This window comes from Eurosta solidaginis, chromosome X, assembly GCF_040869045.1.
Source record: "Eurosta solidaginis isolate ZX-2024a chromosome X, ASM4086904v1, whole genome shotgun sequence".
NCBI classification, from domain to species: domain Eukaryota; kingdom Metazoa; phylum Arthropoda; class Insecta; order Diptera; family Tephritidae; genus Eurosta; species Eurosta solidaginis.
Window position 1 is genome coordinate 194,833,172 of NC_090324.1, and position 23,231 is coordinate 194,856,402.

At 36.8% G+C, this 23,231-nt stretch overlaps 1 pseudogene; it reads right to left on the bottom strand.

Moving 5' to 3' along the window:
- Positions 1 to 23,231, bottom strand: part of LOC137235356 (transmembrane protein 161B-like) — a 120,545-nt pseudogene that overhangs the window by 77,752 nt on the left and 19,562 nt on the right.

Genomic DNA, 23,231 nt, shown 5'->3' on the forward strand with positions numbered 1-23,231 from the left:
TATACGTAAGCATTCGTTGAAATTTGAAGCCTCTAGCTCTTAAAATAGGGCAGTAATTACGAAAAGTTTCTATCTGAACAATCGGTTGTGGGGGATATATACTATATATAAGACCGATCTCATCAATTTTTTCAGGCAACAATATGTGCAATATACGAAATTATATGGTGAAGGTTGAAGCTTCAATCTGTTAAATTGAGTAAGATATTACAAAAATCCTCTTTTTCTGAAAAATCGGTTGTATGGAGGATATATGCTATAGTGGTCCGATCCGGCCGGTTCCGACAAATGTCTAATCGGACACCCAAATACACCCGCTCACCAAATTTTATCAAGATATCTCAAAAATTGAGGGACTAGTTTGCACACAAACAGACAGACCGACAGACGGACTTGGTTAAATCAACTCGGCTCTTCAACCTGATTATTTCGGTATACTTAATGTTGGGTCTATCTATTTTCCTTTAAGGACTTACAATTTTGGGTTTCGTGACGAAATTAATATAACATTTCATTTTCATGAAAGGTGTAAAAATAGGTAGGTACTTTGTGTGAGGATGCAAAGTTTCAGGTTTTTTGTGGTATGCGTGTAAAAACTATGACTACGAATCACGTATTTCAAGAACATATGACGTAAACGTAACTATTTGATGAAATTTGATGAATTTTGAAGCTTCTAGCCGTAAAAAAGGGCAAAAAAATACAATTTATATGGGGTATATAATATATATACAACCGATCTCAATGATTTTTTCAGACAACAATATATACTATATACGTAAGCATTTGGTGAAATTTGAAGCTTCTAGCTGCTAACATGGGCAGAAATTGCGCAAAGTTGCTTATCTGAACAATCGGTTGTATGAGATATATACTATATATACCACCGATCTCAATGATTTTTTCAGACAACAGTATATGCTATACACGTAAACATTTGGTGAAATTTGAAAATATCTAAACGATTTTTAAGATAAATATAAAATAAACAAGTAAGAACGGGACTGTCTTCGGCTGTGCTGAAGACTTCATACCTTTCATGAATGGGGCTGAACAATAATCTTATCCCGTTCGTAATCTCCGAATAATCGGATGTATAAGATAAGAAATATATAGTGAACAGATCTACATACCTTAACGATTTTAAGATAAATATAAAATAAAAAACGGGTAGGTACTTTGTGTGAGGATGCAAAGTTTCAGGTTTTTTGTGGTCTGCGTGTAAAACTATGACTACGAATCACGTATTTCAAAAATATATGACGAAAACGTAACTATTTGATGAAATTTGATGAATTTTGAAGCTTCTAGCCGTAAAAAAGGGCAAAAAAATACAATTTATATGGGGTATATAATATATACAACCGATCTCAATGATTTTTTCAGACAACAATATATACTATATACGTAAGCATTTGGTGAAATTTGAAGCTTCTAGCTGCTAACATGGGGCAGAAATTGCGCAAAGTTGCTTATCTGAACAATCGGTTGTATGAGATATATACTATATATACCACCGATCTCAATGATTTTTTCAGACAACAGTATATGCTATACACGTAAACATTTGGTGAAATTTGAACATATCTAAACAATTTTTAAGATAAATATAAAATTAACAAGTAGGGAAGGCTAAGTTCGGGTGCAACCGAACATTACATACTCAGTTGAGAGCTATGGAGACAAAATAGGTCTATAGGTGGACGCCTTTTCGAAATGTCGCCATTAGGGTGGGCCAGGGGTGACTCTAGAATGTGTTTGTATGATATGGGTATCAAATGAAAGATGGTAATGAGTATTTTAAAAGGGAGTAATCCTTAGTTCTATAGGTGGACGCCTTTTCGAGATATCGCCATAAAGGTGGACCAAGGGTGATTCTAGAATGTTTGTACGATATTGGTATCAAACGAAAGGTGTTACTGAGCATTTTAAGAGGGAGTGGGCATTAGGTCTATAAGTGGACGCCTTTTCGAGATATCGTCATTAGGGTGGGCCAGGGGTGACTCTAGAATGTGTTTGTACGATATGGGTATCAAACGAAAGGTGTTACTGAGCATTTTAAGAGGGAGTGGGCATTAGGTCTATTGGTGGACGTCTTTTCGAGATATCGCCATTAGTGTGGGCCAGGGGTGACTCTATAATGTTTGTACTATATGGGTATCAAACGAAAGGTGTTACTGAGCATTTTAAGAGTGAGTGGGCATTAGGTCTATAGGTGGACGCCTTTTTGAGATATCGCCATTAGGGTGGGCCAGGGTGACTCTAGAATGTGTTTGTACGATATGGGTATTAAATGAAAGGTGGTAATGAGTATTTTAAAAGGGAGTAATCCTTAGTTCTATAGGTGGACGCCTTTTCGAGATATCGCCATAAAGGTGGACCAAGGATGACTCTAGAATGTTTGTACGATATGGGTATCAAACGAAAGGTGTTACTGAGCATTTTAAGAGGGAGTGGGCATTAGGTATATAGGTGGACGCCTGTTCGAGATATCGCCATTAGGGTGGGCCAGGGGTGACTCTAGAATGTTTGTACGATATGGGTATCAAACGAAATGTGTTACTGAGCATTTTAAGAGGGAGTGGGCATTAGGTCTATAGGTGGAGGCCTTTTCGAGACATCGCCAATAGGGTGGGCCAGGGGTGACTCTAGAATGTTTGTACGATATGGGTATCAAACGAAAGGTGTTACTGAGCATTTTAAGAGGGAGTGGACATTAGGTCTATAGGTGGACGCCTTTTCGAGATATCGCCATTAGGGTGGGCCAGAGGTGACTCTAGAATGTTTGTACGATATGGGTATCAAACGAAAGGTGTTACTGAGCATTTTAAGAGGGAGTGGGCATTAGGTCTATAGGTGGACGCCTTTTCGAGATATCGCCATTAGGGTGGGCCAGGGGTGACTCTAGAATGTGTTTGTACGATATGGATATCAAATTAAAGGTATTAATGAGGGTTTTAAAAGCGAGTGGCCCTTAGATGTATATGTGAAGGTGTTCTCGCGATATCGACCAAAATGTGGACCAGGTGATCCAGAAAATCATCTGTCGGGTACTGCTAATTTATTTATATATGCAATACCACTAACAGTATTCCTGCCAAGATTCCAAGGGCTGTTGATTTCGCCTTGTAGAACTTTTTCATTTTCTTCTACTTAATATGGTAGGTGTCACACCCATTTTACAAAGTTTTTTCCAAAGTTATATTTTGCGTCAATAAACCAATCCAGTTACCATGTTTCATCCCTTTTTTCGTATTTTGTATAGAATTATGGCATTTTTTTCATTTTTCTAGTATTTTTTTTAGAAAACAATATATGCTATATGCGTAAACATTTGGTGAAATTTGAAGATTCTAGCTGTTAAAACGGGGCAGATTTTGCGCAAAGTTTCTTATCTGAACAATCGGTTGTATGAGATATATACTATGTATACCACCGATCTCAATGATTTTTTCAGACATCAATATATGCTATACACGTAAGCATTTGGTGAAATTTGAAGCTTCTAGCTGTTAAAATGGGGCCGAAATCGCAAAAAATAATATATATATACTAATTATACCATCATATATACATATATTATATATATCACCGATCTCTATGATTTTTTGACACAACAATATATACTATATACGTAAGCAATCGGTGAAGTTTGAAGCTTATAGCTGTTAAAATGGGGTAGAAATTGCGAAAAGTGTCTTATTTGAACAATCGGTTAATGAGATATATACTATATATACAACCGATCTCTATGATTTTTTCAGACAACAATATATGCCATATACGCAAGCATTCGGTGAAATTTGAAGCTTCTAGCTGTTAAAATGGGGATAAGATTGCGAATATATATATATATATATATACTATATATATACTATATATACCACCATATATATACTATATATACCACAATATATATACTATATATACAACCGACCTTATGATTTTTTCAGACAACAATATATGCTATATACGGAGGCATTCGTTGAAATTTGAAGCCTCTAGCTCTTAAAATAGGGCAGTAATTACGAAAAGTTTCTTATCTGAACAATCGGTTGTGGGGGATATATACTATATATACGACCGATCTCATCAATTTTTTCAGGCAACAATATGTGCAATATACGAAATTATGTGGTGAAGTTTGAAGCTTCAATCTGTTAAATTGAGTAAGATATGACAAAAATCCTCTTTTTCTGAAAAATCGGTTGTATGTCTAATCGGACACCCAAATATACCCGCTCACCAAATTTTATCCAGATATCTCAAAAATTGAGGGACTAGTTTGCATACGAACAGACAGACGGACATAGCTAAATCAACCTGATTATTTCGGTATACTTAATGTTGGGTCTATCTATTTTCCTTTAAGAACTTACAATTTTGGGTTTCGTGACGAAATTAATATACCATTTCATTTTCATGAAAGGTATAAAAATAGGTAGGTACTTTGTGTGAGGATGCAAAGCTTCACGTTTTTTGTGGTCTGCATGTAAAAACTATGACTACGAATCACGTATTTCACAAATATATGACCTAAACGTAACTATTTGATGAAATTTGATGAATTTTGAAGCTTCTAGCCGTAAAAAAGGGCCAAAAATGACAGTTTATATGAAGTATATAATATATATACCACCGATCTCTATGATTTTTTTCAGACAAGAATATATGCTATATGCGTAAGCATTTGGTGAAATTTTAAGCTTCTAGCTGTTAAAACGGGGCAGAAGCTGCGCAAAGTTTCTTATCTGAACAATCGGTTGTATGAGATATATACTATGTATACCACCGATCTCAATGATTTTTTCAGACATCAATATATGCTATACACGTAAGCATTTGGTGAAATTTGAAGCTTCTAGCTGTTAAAATGGGGCCGAAATCGCAAAAAAAAAAATATATATATACTATATATATACTATATATACCATGATATATATATTATATATATCGCCGATCTCTATGATTTTTTGACACAACAATATATACTATATACGTAAGCAATCGGTGAAATTTGAAGCTTATAGCTGTTAAAATGGGGTAGAAATTGCGAAAAGTTTCTTATCTGAACAATCGGTTGTATGAGATATATACTATATATACAACCGATCTCTATGATTCTTTCAGACAACAATATATGCCATATACGTAAGCGTTCGGCGAAATTTGAAGCTTCTAGCTGTTAAAACGGGGCTAAAATTGCGAAAAAATATATATATACTATATATATATACTATATATATATACTATATATACCACCATATATATACTATATATACCACCGATCTGTATGATTTTTTCAGACAACAATATATGCTATATACGTAAGCATTCGTTGAAATTTGAAGCCTCTAGCTCTTAAAATAGGGCAGTAAATACGAAAAGTTTCTTATCTGAACAATCGGTTGTGGGGGATATATACTATATATACGACCGATCTCATCAATTTTTTCAGGCAACATTATGTGCAATATACGAAAGTATATGGTGAAGTTGGAAGCTTCAATCTGTTAAATTGAGTAAGATATTACAAAAATCCTCTTTTTCTGAAAAATCGGTTGTATGGAGGATATATGCTATAGTGGTCCGATCCGGCCGGTTCCGACAAATGTCTAATCGGACACCCAAATACACCCGCTCACCAAATTTTATCAAGATATCTCAAAAATTGAGGAACTAGTTTGCATACGAACAGACAGACGGACATAGCTAAATCAACCTGATTATTTCGGTATACTTAATGTTGGGTCTATCTATTTTCCTTTAAGAACTTACAATTTTGGGTTTCGTGACGAAATTATTATACCATTTCATTTTCATGAAATGTATAAAAATAGGTAGGTTCTTTGTGTGAGGATGCAAAGCTTCACGTTTTTTGTGTCTGCATGTAAAAACTATGACTACGAATCACATATTTCAAAAATATATGAAGTAAACGTAACTATTTGATGAATTTTGAAGCTTCTATCCGTAAAAAAGCGGCAAAAAAGACAGTTTTTATGAAGTATATAATATATATACCACCGATCTCTATGATTTTTTCAGACAACAATAGAAGCTATACACGTAAGCATTTGGTGAAATTTAAAGCTTCTAGCTGTTAAAACGGGGCAGAAATTGCGCAAAGTTTCTTATCTGAACAATCGGTTGTATGAGATATATACTATGTATACCACCGATCTCAATGATTTTTTCAGACATCAATATATGCTATACACGTAAGCATTTGGTGAAATTTGAAGCTTCTAGCTGTTAAAATGGGGCCGAAATCGCAAAAAAAAATATATATATACAATATATATATATGGTACTATCAGCGAGACACAAGTGAAGAAGTAATGACAATTAATTATTTACAATAAAAAAGGTTTGTTTGTTCTTATTTGTAGGGTTGTATTTTGGCAGCCGCTTCTAAAGCTGCGAGCAGCTTGAATGTTTTGTGGGTGCGTTAACGCATAGTATTAAGTCATAACGTTGTCGACGCACCACAGTATTCCCCTCCTAGAAAGCTGTAGATTGAGCGATGAAGGCGGGTTTTAGACGATCGATTGAAATTTTCGATTTATTCCCATTGACATCGATCACATAAAATTTCGGATTTGGGCTGAGAACTTTGTACGGCCCCTTGTAAGGTGCTGACAGGGATGGACGAATTGAGTCATACCTGATGAAAACGTTGTCTGTCGAATCTAATTTTGCATTTACAAAAGGCTTTTTCGGCGAATGCCAACTCGTGTCCACCGGTCGTAGCTCATTCATTATCTTACGCAGTTCCCTAACCAAATCTGCTTCGTTGACGTGGTTTGAACCTGATACGAACAAATCTGATGGTAGACGAAGAGTAGTTCCGTACGTTAATTCAGCTGGAGTGCAACCTATATCGGCTTTAAAGGCCGAACGCAGGCCTAATAATATGAATGGCAAGTACGTTGTCCACTGATCCACTTGGTGGCATAAAAGGGAGGCCTTGGGCGTCCGATGCCAGCGTTCTATCAATCCATTTGCCTGCGGATGATATGGAGTGGTGCGTAAATTAGAAATTCCCAAGCAGCGCATCAGTTCGCCAAACAAGGCGCTTTCGAACTGATGTCCGAGGTCGGAATTGATATCAATGGGTACGCCGAATCGAGCAATCCAGCCACTGAGAAGTGCTTTAGCAACAATTGGTGCAGTCATCGACGATGTCGATGTGCAAATGTGCAAAGCGATGTCTCGCACACTCTGGACGTTGTAGTACGCTCTGATTGTGACGAAAAATTTTGTTTTTTTGACATTGAACGCATGTTTTGGCAAACATTTTGCTGTCGCGCTGAATACCAGGCCACACAAACTGTTGAGTCATCAATTTAGCTGTGGTGCGCATACCAGGGTGCGATAGGTTGTGTTTTGCGTGTAGGGCCTGGTTACGGAACTTCTTTGTAATGAAAGGGCGAATGTTAGCGGTCCAAACATCGCAAACTACTCTCTCACTTGCCGATCTGAAGCTTTGTGTAGTACCTGTGAAAACGCAAAGGTAAGAGGCTTATGATCAGTATAAACATGGCAACTGCGACCCTCCACCATATAACGAAAGTGGCGCATAGCAAAGTAAATCGCAGAAAAAAATCCAAGCGGCTGGAGATTCCCATCAACAACTTGATTTAAAACCGCTCCGGCTGCGTAGTCGGATGCATCAACCCAGAGTGAGAGCTCCGCATCCGGCAGAGGGTGAGCTAGCATGGCACAATTAGCGAGCTGTGCCTTACATGCCTCAAAATAATTTTTTGCGTTCTCCGTCCACACAAGGCGAGTGGTGTCGTTTCTCTTGTTGCCAGGAATCATAGCAAATAATGGCGATTGATGAAACAGAGCATTAGGCAAAAACCTTCGATACAAATTCAGCATCGCCAAGAAGCGTTTAAGCTCTTTTGAGACGACAGGCAGGTTAAAACTAATCAGCGCGTCTACACGAGTAGGTAAGGGTCGAATACCATCTTTCGTGATGGAGTGGCCCAAAAATTCAAGTTCTGATACGCCGAAGCGGGACTTAGCTACATTGATCGTTAGATTGTTAGTACTCAAACGACTGTATACCAAACGGAGATGTTCTTTGTGTTCCTCAATGGATTTCGAAGCGATACAAATATCGTCTAGATAAGTAAACGTAAAATCCAATCCGCGAAACACTTCGTTAATAAGACGCTGGAAGGTTTGTGCAGCATTCCTTAAGCCGAATGTCATGTGGGTAAACTCATATAACCCAAATGTGGTTGTAATCGCAGTTTTGCAAATATCGTCTGGGTGTATAGGCACTTGATGAAATGCCTTTTGTAGATCAATTTTATAAAAAATAGTTTTACCTGATAATATCGTTGAAAAATCCTGGAGAAAAGGGAGCGGATAACGGTCCGGAGTGGTAATAGCTTTCAGGGCTCTATAATCGCCGCAGGGCCTCCACGAACCGTCGGCTTTTCGAACTAAATGCAAGGGGCTCGCCCAGTTACTTGACGATGGACGACAAATCCCAAGCTTCATTAGAGATTCCAATTCCGTACGAGCAGCTGCTAATTTTTCCGGCGATAAGCGCCGAGGTCGTGCGTAAGTGGGTTCTCCATTCGTAGTAATTCGATGGAAGATCGATGACGTTGTTTGGCTACCGATCGGCTTCGGGCGTGTAATTTCAGTGAACTCTCTAAGTAGTTCAGCAAACTTTTGAGTGTAGTTTATAGTAGAGATGCTTGAAGATTCTAGCTCCTGTGTCGAACATGGGGCCTTGAGTAGCGTAACTCGGTCAACAAGCCATTGGCCTTGTAAATCGACAACAAGTCCGTGGAAGCCAAGAAAATCTGCGCCCAAATTAGCTTGCGATACATCCGCAATAACGAAATTCCACAAAAACTCTCGTCGAAGCTTTAAATTTAGATTTAAAATAACTTCGCCATAAGTAGAAACGGCTGTGCCGTTCGCAGCAAACAATTGCATAGTTGTAGGACTTGCTCGAGCTAATTTTGTTGACTTCGGAATAACAGAAACATCAGCACCTGAGTCAATCAAAAACTTGATGTTGGATGAAGGGTCAATAATGCAAAGTCTATAACTTTTCGTAGAACCAGAGTGTTTGCCGATCTCTGATATTAAATTAGCTGAGAATTGTTACTGTGTAGATTGTTTTTGATCAGTTGATGCGAATGAACATGGCTGCCGGCATTTAGTTGCTTTATTGCCAAATTTGGCGTGATACCAACAACTTTGTTGACTTTGATTTGACCTTGAGCGGGATAAAGATCTAGAACGTGGGCGAACTTTTACACTTTGGTTATCTAAAAGCTTTCCGACTTGCTTAGTCAAAGCAGCAATCTCGGCTCGTAGGTTAGAAATCTCACGTGATTGTTGAGGTTCGACACTAACCTCACATAACTGCCCTTCTTTGAGAGCGACACAGTCAGTTATAGAATCGGCGATTTTAATCTTTTCGCTAATAGGTACGCTTGTTGCAATTATTGCTGCCTGTGTGTAGGCAGGTAAACGACTTACCAAAGATCGTGCAAAATGCTTTCACTAAGTGTTGGGCCGGCGGTGCGACGCATCTCGTTGTACAAATCACTTGGTCGTCGATTCCCTAAGGTGAGCTCTTTCAAAACTCTTTGGAAGCGGCGTTGCTGGCTTTCGGTGAAATGCTCAATTAACTTTTTCTGAATGTAAACGTAACGTCCAGTTGCAGGTACACTCTCCACAAACGTTCGAAGCTCCATAAGTTTAGTCGGAGGTACACTTGCAAGTACGATGCTGAATTTTGCTGCGTCAGTTGTAATTCGCGAAGCTTCGAACCAGAAGTCTAATGAATAAAAGTAGGCTTCAATATTTTCCTCAGACATCGTGGGAAGCGGCAATCGTGGTGTATGCAATTGTGACAGTGTGGCATCAGGAATGGAGGATCCACTTGTTACCATTGTACTATCGTTTAAAGACATTCTTCTTACTTAGAAATTTTAAGAATTGTTCAGAAACGTGCGGGTCACAAATATGGTACTATCAGCGAATTTAATGATGATTTTATTAAACGGAAACACAAGTGAAGAAGTAATGATAATTCAATTATTTACAATATAAAAGGTTTGTTTGTTCTTATTTGCAGGGTTGTATTTTGGCAGCCGCTTCTAAAGGTGCGAGCAGCTTAAACGTTTTGTGGGTGCGTTAACGCATAGTATTATGTCATAACGTTGTCGACGCACCACATATATACTATATATACCAATATATATATATTATATATATCACCGATCTCTATGATTTTTTGACACAACAATATATGCTATATACGTAAGCATTCGCTGAAATTTGAAGCCTCTAGCTCTTAAAATAGGGCAGTAATTACGAAGAGTTTCTTATCTGAACAATCGCTTGTGGGGGATATATACTGTATATACAACCGATCTCATCAATTTTTTCAGGCAACAATATGTGCAATATACGAAAGTATATGGTGAAGTTTGAAGCTTCAATCTGTTAAATTGAGTAAGATATTACAAAAATCCTCTTTTTCTGAAAAATCGGTTGTATGGAGGATATATGCTATAGCGGTCCGATCAGGCCGGTTCCGACAAATGTCTAATCGGACACCGAAATACACCCGCTCACCAAATTTTATCAAGATATCTCAAAAATTGAGGGACTAGTTTGCATACAAACAGACAGACGGACATGGCTAAATCAACTCAGATCTTCAACCTGATTATTTCGGTATACTTAATGGTGGGTCTATCTATTTTCCTTTAAGGACTTACAATATTGGGTTTCGTGACGAAATTAATATACCATTTCATTTTTATGAAAGGTATAAAAATAGGTAGATACTTTGTGCGAGGATGCAAAGCTTCGCGTTTTTTGTGGTCTGCATGTAAAAACTATGACTACGAATCACGTATTTCAAAAATATATGAAGTATGCGTAACTATTTGATGAAATTTGATGAGTTTTGAAGCTTCTATTCGTAAAAAAGGGGCAAAAATGACAGTTTATATGAAGTATATAATATATATACCACCGATCTCTATGATTTTTTCAGACAACAATATACGCTATATACGTAAGCATTTGGCAAAATTTGAAGCCTCTAGCTGTTAAAACGGGGCAGAAATTGCGCAAAGTTTCTTATCTGAACAATCGGTTGTATGAGATATATACTATGTATACCACCGATCTCAATGATTTTTTCAGACATCAATATATGCTATATACGTAAGCATTCGTTGAAATTTGAAGCCTCTAGCTCTTAAAATAGGGCAGTAATTACGAAAAGTTTCTTATCTGAACAATCGGTTGTGGGGGATATATACTATATATACAACCGATCTCATCAATTTTTTCAGGCAACAATATGTGCAATATACGAAAGTATATGGTGAAGTTTGAAGCTTCAATCTGTTAAATCAGGCCCAACGTCAGTTTGCCACGGCAAATAATCAACCAAAAAACTTCAATTCCTGTTTCGCGAATACAAGCAAGGGGGTTCTATTAGGTACTGCGCAAGTCAATATCTTTTATAACAACGAAAACTTTACGGCCCGCGCCCTAATAGACTCCGGATCAGAGTGCTCGTTTATTTCGGAGCGACTTAAAAGAAGAATAAATCTGCCCAGTCGGAAGCTAAATGCACAAGTGTCAGGGATAAACAACACGGTGTCAGCCCAAGTTAAAGAGGCATGCTTCATTCAGTTGCGGTCATCAATAAACCCGAATGTACGCATACACACCACAGCATTGGTTTTAGCCCAGCTCACTGGCAATCTGCCAACCTGTCAAATTAACCCCATGACATTTCCCGGGCTTGGTGCTAGCAGATCGGAGGTTCTTTTTGAATGAACAAGTAGATCTTTTTCTGGGTGGGGATATTTACGCACAGATAATGCTAGGCGGTATACGAAAAAATGTTCTAGGCACCCTCCTTGCGCAGGAAACAGTATTTGGCTGGATATTAACTGGTCAAACGGAAACGGCCAGCCCAGCCGGCAGGTGTGTGTCATTTTTTTAACAGGTATCGCCGGACAAACAAATAGCGTCATTTTGGGAGCTGGAAGACATTCCCAAAAACCATATTTATACCAAAGACGAAAATTACTGCGAGGAGTTGTATCAAAAAACCACCAAAAGAAATGAGGATAGCAAATATATCGTATCTTTGCTTTTGTTTAAGGGGATAGGCGATATAAATTTTACCTTCCTTTTGGTGTATGTGGCTGCTGCGGATGCGGAGGTGATGGCGATGATGTGGTGCTTTGATGATGGCAATCGGGTTAGTCACGGTGGCGGTAGCTATGTGTGGTCCTTAATTGGACAGAAATTCCGGCACACAAGGGTGAAGCAAACGCGCGATATATCGCGAAACGCGCAACTAAATAGCAATGCCGCACTGGGAAACGTATGATATTCCGAACGAAACTTTCGATATAGAAAAGACACTAGCAAATTTCTTATATTTTCTCTTTGATACAAGAGTTTATTTTAATTTAAATTCACAAATTTGTTGAGTCACACTCGGGATAGTTAAAAGATTTCGAATGAATAATAAAATATAAAAAGAAATGTCAAAACAAAAATTATATATATATGTACATATGGCACCTGTCAACACATCAGTTGGGGTTGCCAGAGGGGCGAAATATGTTCAAGCATTCATTTACAAGTCCATAAGGGCTAATCCTAGTTTAAAACAAGTAAGAACGGGACTGTCTTCGGCTGTGCCGAAGACTTCATACCTTTCATGAATGGGGCTGAACAATAATCTTATCCCGTTTGTAATCTCCGAATAATCGGATGTATAAGATAAGAAATATATAGTGAACAGATCTACATACCTTAACGATTTTTAAGATAAATATAAAATAAACAAGTAAGAACGGGACTGTCTTCGGCTGTGCCGAAGACTTCATACCTTTCATGAATGGGGCTGAACAATAATCTTATCCCGTTCGTAATCTCCGAATAATCGGATGTATAAGATAAGAAATATATAGTGAACAGATCTACATACCTTAACGATTTTTAAGATAAATATAAAATAAAAAACGGGTAGGTACTTTGTGTGAGGATGCAAAGTTTCAGGTTTTTTGTGGTCTGCGTGTAAAAACTATGACTACGAATCACGTATTTCAAAAATATATGACGAAAACGTAACTATTTGATGAAATTTGATGAATTTTGAAGATTCTAGCCGTAAAAAAGGGGTCAAAATGACAGTTTATATGAAGTATATAATATATATACGACCGATCTCTATGATTTTTTCAGACAACAATATATGCTATATACGTAAGCATTTTGTGAAATTTGAAGCTTCTAACTGTTAAAACGGGGCAGAAATTGCGCAAAGTTTCTTATCTGAACAATCGGTTGTATGAGATATATATTATGTGTACCACCGATCTCAATGATTTTTTAAACATCAATATATGCTGTACACGTAAGCAGTTGGTGAAATTTGAAGCTTCTAGCTGTTAAAATGGGGCCGAAATCGTAAAAAAAATATATATATACTATATATATATACTATATATACCATCATATATATATTATATATATCACCGATCTCTATGATTTTTTGACACAACAATACATACTATATACGTAAGCAATCGGTGAAATTTGAAGCTTATAACTGTTAAAATGGGGAAGAAATTGCGCAAAGTTTCTTATCTGAACAATCGGTTGTATGGGATATATACTATATATACCACCGGTATCTATGATTTTCTCAGACAACAATATATGCTATACACGTAAGCATTTGGTGAAATTTGAACATATCTAAACGATTTTTAAGATAAATATAAAATAAAAAATAGGTAGGTAATCTGTGTGAGGATGCAAAGCTTCACGTTTTTTGTGGTCTGCATGTAAAAACTATGGCTACGAATCACGTATTTCAAAAATATATGCGTAAACGTAACTTTTTGATGAAATTTGATGAATCTTGAAGCTTCTAGCCGTAAAAAAGGGGTCAATATGACAGTTTATATGAAGTATATAATATATATACCACCGATCTCTATGATTTTTTCAGACAACAATATATGCTATATACGAAAGCATTTTGTGAAATTTGAAGCTTTTAACTGTTAAAACGGGGCAGAAATTGCGCAAAGTTTCTTATCTGAACAATCGGTTGTATGAGATATATACTATGTATATCACCGATCTCAATGATTTTTTCAGACATCAATATATGCTATACACGTAAGCAGTTGGTGAAATTTGAAGCTTCTAGCTGTTGAAATGGGGTAGAAATTGCGAAAAGTTTCTTATCTGAACAATCGGTTGTATGAGATATATACTATATATAGAACCGATCTCTATGATTTTTTCAGACAACAATATATGCTATATACGTAAGCAATCAGTGAAATTTGAAGCTTATAGCTGTTAAAATGGGGTAGAAATTGCGAAAAGTTTCTTATCTGAACAATCGGTTGTATGAGATATATACTATATATACAACCGATCTCTATGATTTTTTCAGACAACAATATATGCTATATACGTAAGCAATCGGTGAAATTTGAAGCTTATAGCTGTTAAAATGGGGTAGAAATTGCGAAAAGTTTCTTATCTGAACAATCGGTTGTATGAGATATATACTATATATACAACCGATCTCTATGATTTTTTCAGACAACAATATATGCTATATAAGTAAATATTCGGTGAAATTTGAAGCTTCTAGCTGTTAAAATGGGGCTAAAATTTGCGAAAATATATATATATATACTATATATATATACTATATATTTCATATTTCATATTTCATATCTTTATTAAGTCAAATGGTAACAACCTTACTGACTAGATTACAGGTTAACTTAGTACTATTTTAACAATTTTAAAGTAAGATTTACTGAGATAAGTAATAGGACTCAATGCGTGCCTTAAACAGAGACCTTGGCATGGCAAAGTCCAGGTCAAGGCTTCTGGATAGGCGATTAAATTCTACAAGACCTCTTATAAGAGGTGCGAAACTGAAGTAATTCGAACGCAGCACTTCAACGCGGAATGTACTGTGAAAGCGGAGAGCTCTGTTAGGGACATTGAAATTCAACTGCCCAAGTAGTTCTGAGCAGTCAATGGCACCGGATATTATGTCAAAAATAAACATTACGTTTTGAACAAGACGTCTAACTTCAAGTGGCAAGACATTGATAAGCATGCATCTTGCATTGTAGGGTGGCAGGGGATTAACAAAGTGCAGAGGTTGAAGAGCAAATCGTATGAACTTGCGCTGAATTCTTTCAATTCTTAAAGAGTGTGAGGAGTATATGGGATTCCAGATGACTGATGCATACTCTAACTTGGAACGCACTAAGGCATTGTATAAGATTTTCCTGGTATATGGGTCCTTGAAATCCTTGGCATATCGTCGCAAGAAAGCTAAGTTGGTATAAGCCTTTGGTATGAGAAAGTTTACATGATTACAAAAAGTAAAAGATGAGTCAAAAATTACGCCAAGATCGCGAAACTCATTAATTGACGCAAGAGTTACATTTGAAATCGAGTACGCGAATGAAACCACATTCGTAGACTTAGTATACGTCATGTGGCAGCATTTACTAATATTGAGTCGCAGATTATTTTGACAGGCCCAATTATTTATAGCATTCAGATCTTCTTGCAGACGCAATGCATCAGAAGTACAGGAGATTTTCCTAAAGAGTTTTAAGTCGTCAGCATAAAGCAAATAATTCGAATTGTTTATGCATGAGCCAACATCATTAATAAACATTAAGAACAAAATAGGACCAAGGATGCTACCTTGTGGTACACCCGAAGTTGCTGAGAATTCATAAGACTTAGTTCTCTCGATTTCAACAAAAGATATTCTATTTTCCAAATAGGACTTCACCCACGACAGAAAGCTTGAGTGAAAGCCCATGTTTTCAAGTTTCCACAGAAGTAATTTGTGCGAAACTGTGTCAAAAGCCTTGGAAAAATCCGTATATATGGTTTCAACTTGACATCCATCCTTAAACGCAGAGACACAAAACTGAGAGAAAACAGCCAGATTTGTAGTAGTCGAACGTCCCGCAATGAAACCATGCTGACATGGATCGACTATTTTATTTATAGCGAATGATACTTTGTTTTTAACTACCTTTTCAAAAAGTTTTGAACATGTTGACAGTTTGGATATTGGCCTATAATTCTTTACTTCATTTTTATTGCCTGACTTGAAGATAGGAGTGATAGACACCAGCTTCCAGCGATCAACAAAAACTCCAGACGATAGCGAAATATTGAAAATGTGGCACAGTGGCACACAAAGAGAAATACTACATTTCTTAAAAAAAAAAGAGGACAATCCATCAATATCATTTTTGATTGAGGTCTGTAAGGAGGATACACCCAAGATAATATCGGTCTCAGACAAGGACAGAGACCCAAAGTCTAAAGGTTTGGGGCTATCAGTAAGATACCTGTTATCAAAGTTATCGGCCTCAACAACAAACGTAGATTTGAAAAAATCAGCAAAAAGATTTGCCGAATCGACCAAACTGTTGGAGCAAATGTCATTAAATTTGACACAGGTAGGTATATTAGAACAACCTTTCTTTGAACGAACATAGTTCCAAAAAGATTTAGGATTAACTTTCAACTCATCTTCAACTCTAGAAACGTATTTGTTGTACAAAAACTTATCAAGAACATTGAACTGCGTCATATAGGAAGTATACCGATCTTTAAAAACAGTATCGCTGGTATCCTTGTATAATTTAAAGTACTTATTTCTTTGATTTTTCAACTTTTTCAACCTAGTATTGTACCAGGGTAGTTTGTGAACTTTAACTGGTAGGAGAGAAAGATTCCTACTGAATATGTCAGCCATCTTTACCAGAAAAATGTCGAAACATTCAGTTGCATTTTTAGCAAAGAAAATAGATGTCCAGTCTATTTCAGATATGAGAGAGTTTAAGGATTCATAATTTGCATCCTTAAAGTTATAGGCGCGCTCATTATTATTTATATTGTTTTTCGGCACTAGGTCGAAGAATTCAGGGCTACATGATGCATATCTGATTTATGTATAGGAAACACACATTCAGTCAAGTGAGTTATGAGGTTCTCATCGACAAAAATTAGGTCCAAAATATTGTTTAACTGGTTCACGAAACTGTTAATCTGAATTAAATTGGCACTAAAAAGGGTGTCTAAAAAATTAATCTCATGGGGATGATGAACATTAGTAGGTGTTAAGATATCATCTTCTAGTAATTTCGACCAAACAACCTTGCTGAGATTAAAATCTCCCAGGACGCAAAAATTACTATCAACATTATATTCATATAGGTCAAATATATTATTAACATGAGCAAAGTAGAGCAAATCTGTGCTGCAAGGCGGAATGTAAGAAACGCAGATAAATAAATTACCAGAAGGCCCAGTAATACAGACACAAAGCTGGTCCAAGAGAGAGTCATCGTTAGAAAGCGGCACAAAAGAAGAGAGAAGAGAACGCCTTACAGCAATTAACACCCCACCGCCTCTGAGACGCCCTGATTTAATAGGGTCTCTATCCTTTCGATAAGTTTGAAACAGACTATGATCAAAAAATTCTGAGTCAGAGAAGTCATTATTAAGCCAAGTCTCAACAATGACGTAGACATCATAGTCGCACCGTGAAGTGGCTAAAAATATATCTTTAGATTTCGTTCTCAACCCAGATATATTCTGATAATAGATATTTATACTTTTTTTTAATATTACCGCATATAGCTAAGGTTTTGCAGTTGAGCCCTGTGCTTTTTGAAAAAAACGGAATGGTTTAATTTTGACGTCCGATGGCCATAGCGAAGACTCAAGAAGCTTATTATATATTGAAGGCGAGACTCCAAGTTTAAAATTACATCTTGATAACAAACTCGAGTCTGCATCTTTCTTTATTAATTTAAAACAATGAATTAATGAAGGCGAGATGTTTGCATTATGTGAGACATAGTCGACAATATCGCTAGCGCTTACCGTCGGCTTAAAAGACGACAAATGCAACCATTTCAATCGAACAGCTAAGCTAAGATTTGCGTTTGAATTGCTACCTACGACAATGGTGGGTGCTTTTATGAACTTATTTGAAGTATTATTATTATTGTTAGATGCTAAGCTAGAATTATTAATAGATGTTAGGTTAGTAGCGACTGATCCCTGACGGCCAAAGGCTACAACCCTGGAATACCCAGTTTTATTATTGGCAGGTGCAGCAGAACTGATATTTGCATCACTAGAAGAACAAGCGGCAGCGCCACTAAAAGAACTGGATGAGGAAGACAAATCAACAATAGCACAATGAACATTTGGCACAGCTGAGTTGTTGTTAGTGCTATCATCTGTTGGTTGTTTTGTATTTTCTGTCGTATCATCTTCGCAAGTTGATTTGCTTGTTACGCCTGACTGAATTGCTTTTGCATTTTCGAGAGAGGCTGCCTGTATTGTTTTCGCAGCCTTAACAGCTTTCGAGTTAATTTTGCTTGTAGAGCCAGCCAACTCATTGCCTTTGCCTTTGCCCTTTTTTTTTGTTGTAGGCTGTTTTGTTGCAGATTTTGTTTGCTTATTGCTGTCCGCAGCACTAGTGAGAATGGATTTGATATCACTAGCAACTATAGCAACAATACTGCCAAGATTTTTCATTTCAGAACTCATCGTAGAGATTATACCATTTTTATCTTCTATGACTGAGTATAATGAGCGAATTTCAGCTGATAAAGAAACACACTTTAGTGATAATTGAGAGTTTTCACATTTTAGAGCATCCATGGTCGATAGTATACGAGCGTTATCACAACGTAGGTCGGCAATGCTTTTAACAATACCACTTAAATAATCATTGCGCTCAACATTGTTAACGATAGTGGGGAGAGCAGTAGGTGGCGGCGTACGAATAGACGCGCGTCGCTCAACCGAACACACTTTGCAGAAATAAAGTTTGTTTGACGAAATGAGAAAATCAAGATCATCCGTCGACATGTTGACACACTTCAAATGAAAGAGGTCATTGCACTTAGCACACAACACTTTCAGTCGGCCTCTTTCAACCTTTTGTCCACATTCGCACGGCATAATGATATTTAATGATAACACTTTGCCACTATTAATTTAATTTTATTATATCATGTTCCTTTGTAACATTTAAATAATACTTTCAGGATTGAAATCCAAAACAAGAGTCACTATCTCAATGTGGCAGTAGGCACAAATTATTAACATATATACTATATATACCACCGATCTTTATGATTTTTTCAGACAACAATATATGCTATATACGTAAGCATTCGCTGAAATTTGAAGCCTCTAGCTCTTAAAATAGGGCAGTAATTACGAAAAGTTCCTTATCTGAACAATCGGTTGTGGGGGATATATACTATATATACGACCGATCTCATAAATTTTTTCAGGCAACAATATGTTCAATATACGAAAGTATATGGTGAAGTTTGAAGCTTCAATCTGTTAAATTGGGTAAGATATTACAAAAATCCTCTTTTTCTGAAAAATCGGTTGTATGGAGGATATATGCTATAGTGGTCCGATCCGGTCGGTTCCGACAAATGTCTAATCGGACACCCAAATACACCTGCTCACCAAATTTTATCAAGATATCTCAAAAATTGAGGGACTAGTTTGCATACAAACAGACAGACGGACAGACGGACAGACGTACAGACGGACAGACGGACATGGCTAAAACAACTCAGCTCTTTAACCTGATTATTTCGGTATACTTAATGGTGGGTCTATCTATTTTCCTTTAAGGACTTACAATTTTCGGTTTCGTGACGAAATTAATATACCATTTCATTTTCATGAAAGGTATAAAAACGGGTAGGTACTTTGTGTGAGGATGCAAAGTTTCAGGTTTTTTGTGGTCTGCGTGTAAAAACTATGACTACGAATCACGTATTTCAAAAATATATGACGAAAACGTAACTATTTGATGAAATTTGATGAATTTTGAAGATTCTAGCCGTAAAAAAGGGGTCAAAATGACAGTTTATATGAAGTATATAATATATATACGACCGATCTCTATGATTTTTTCAGACAACAATATATGCTATATACGTAAGCATTTTGTGAAATTTGAAGCTTCTAACTGTTAAAACGGGGCAGAAATTGCGCAAAGTTTCTTATCTGAACAATCGGTTGTATGAGATATATATTATGTGTACCACCGATCTCAATGATTTTTTAAACATCAATATATGCTGTACACGTAAGCAGTTGGTGAAATTTGAAGCTTCTAGCTGTTAAAATGGGGCCGAAATCGTAAAAAAAATATATATATACTATATATATATACTATATATACCATCATATATATATTATATATATCACCGATCTCTATGATTTTTTGACACAACAATACATACTATATACGTAAGCAATCGGTGAAATTTGAAGCTTATAACTGTTAAAATGGGGAAGAAATTGCGCAAAGTTTCTTATCTGAACAATCGGTTGTATGGGATATATACTATATATACCACCGGTATCTATGATTTTCTCAGACAACAATATATGCTATACACGTAAGCATTTGGTGAAATTTGAACATATCTAAACGATTTTTAAGATAAATATAAAATAAAAAATAGGTAGGTAATCTGTGTGAGGATGCAAAGCTTCACGTTTTTTGTGGTCTGCATGTAAAAACTATGGCTACGAATCACGTATTTCAAAAATATATGCGTAAACGTAACTTTTTGATGAAATTTGATGAATCTTGAAGCTTCTAGCCGTAAAAAAGGGGTCAATATGACAGTTTATATGAAGTATATAATATATATACCACCGATCTCTATGATTTTTTCAGACAACAATATATGCTATATACGAAAGCATTTTGTGAAATTTGAAGCTTTTAACTGTTAAAACGGGGCAGAAATTGCGCAAAGTTTCTTATCTGAACAATCGGTTGTATGAGATATATACTATGTATATCACCGATCTCAATGATTTTTTCAGACATCAATATATGCTATACACGTAAGCAGTTGGTGAAATTTGAAGCTTCTAGCTGTTGAAATGGGGTAGAAATTGCGAAAAGTTTCTTATCTGAACAATCGGTTGTATGAGATATATACTATATATAGAACCGATCTCTATGATTTTTTCAGACAACAATATATGCTATATACGTAAGCAATCAGTGAAATTTGAAGCTTATAGCTGTTAAAATGGGGTAGAAATTGCGAAAAGTTTCTTATCTGAACAATCGGTTGTATGAGATATATACTATATATACAACCGATCTCTATGATTTTTTCAGACAACAATATATGCTATATACGTAAGCAATCGGTGAAATTTGAAGCTTATAGCTGTTAAAATGGGGTAGAAATTGCGAAAAGTTTCTTATCTGAACAATCGGTTGTATGAGATATATACTATATATACAACCGATCTCTATGATTTTTTCAGACAACAATATATGCTATATAAGTAAATATTCGGTGAAATTTGAAGCTTCTAGCTGTTAAAATGGGGCTAAAATTTGCGAAAATATATATATATATACTATATATATATACTATATATACCACCATATATATATTATATATACCACCGATCTTTATGATTTTTTCAGACAACAATATATGCTATATACGTAAGCATTCGCTGAAATTTGAAGCCTCTAGCTCTTAAAATAGGGCAGTAATTACGAAAAGTTCCTTATCTGAACAATCGGTTGTGGGGGATATATACTATATATACGACCGATCTCATAAATTTTTTCAGGCAACAATATGTTCAATATACGAAAGTATATGGTGAAGTTTGAAGCTTCAATCTGTTAAATTGGGTAAGATATTACAAAAATCCTCTTTTTCTGAAAAATCGGTTGTATGGAGGATATATGCTATAGTGGTCCGATCCGGTCGGTTCCGACAAATGTCTAATCGGACACCCAAATACACCTGCTCACCAAATTTTATCAAGATATCTCAAAAATTGAGGGACTAGTTTGCATACAAACAGACAGACGGACAGACGGACAGACGGACAGACGGACAGACGGACATGGCTAAAACAACTCAGCTCTTTAACCTGATTATTTCGGTATACTTAATGGTGGGTCTATCTATTTTCCTTTAAGGACTTACAATTTTCGGTTTCGTGACGAAATTAATATACCATTTCATTTTCATGAAAGGTATAATGAGTGTTACGTATAATGGTTATACGTATTTTAATTAATTTATGAATAGCTCAAATATAATATAAAGGTATAAAATATGTAATGAAGTACATATTTCCACGTATAATAATTCATAAATATACGTTTAAATACAAATAGGTTTAAATTCAATAGAACATATGCAATAAAACATATGGAAGCGTATAATAATTAAAAATTGTTTATAAATTCAGTTCTTAAAATAAAAGGGTTGGTTGTTGACGACCACGACAGTCGCTCAAACATCGTCCCCGCCCTAGGCGCGTTCAGCGGCTAGAGCCTCTTGCAGCTCTTGAAGGGTCCGCAATGCATCTCGCACGAGGATTTGGGACACTTTTCCTCTAGCGTTGGCGGTCTGCAGCCCTTGTGCGGTGCATCGAATGGTGCGTCGTGCGATGCTGGGTGCTGCTGAGGGAATGTTGTTTCCCGGGCGAGAACGGGGTTGCCCGGTGGCGGCAAGGGGTGCCGGTACGGCGGATCTGCCAGGCCGGGGTGCCTGGATGGCGCGGTGGGCGCTTGGGGTAGCGTCCCGCCGATGGAGTAGGGAGTGATGTCGCGCTCCACAGATCCGGCATCTGTCGTACGAGCTGCACTCGCTGGTGATGTGAGATAATGCCAAGCAATTCAGGCAAAACTTATGGGCTCGTGCAAGCATCCATCTCTGGGGTGGTTTCTTTATTTTGAATATGACGCAGTTCCGAAGAGCGTGCTGACGGGTGCATATGCGGCACCGTCGGTAATCCGTTATTAGTGTCGAGCCGCGTGATTCATTGGCGCGGTTGGGAGCTACGATCTCCGACCGCACTGGTCTTCGTGACGACGACTGATTTGCACGATCCATAGCGATCTGTAATTACAGTTGTAAAAGTATTTTAGTGGAGAGAAATACTGATACAAGGGATTTCAGCTGGCATTATGTTGCAAAATACGACATATTAGTGACGGTGATGTGGTAAGAGTGGAGAGAGGTAGTTTGAGAGTAGCTACGAATTCTCCGGGGTTGCCCGAGAGGGTGGGCTTTCAGTCTGAG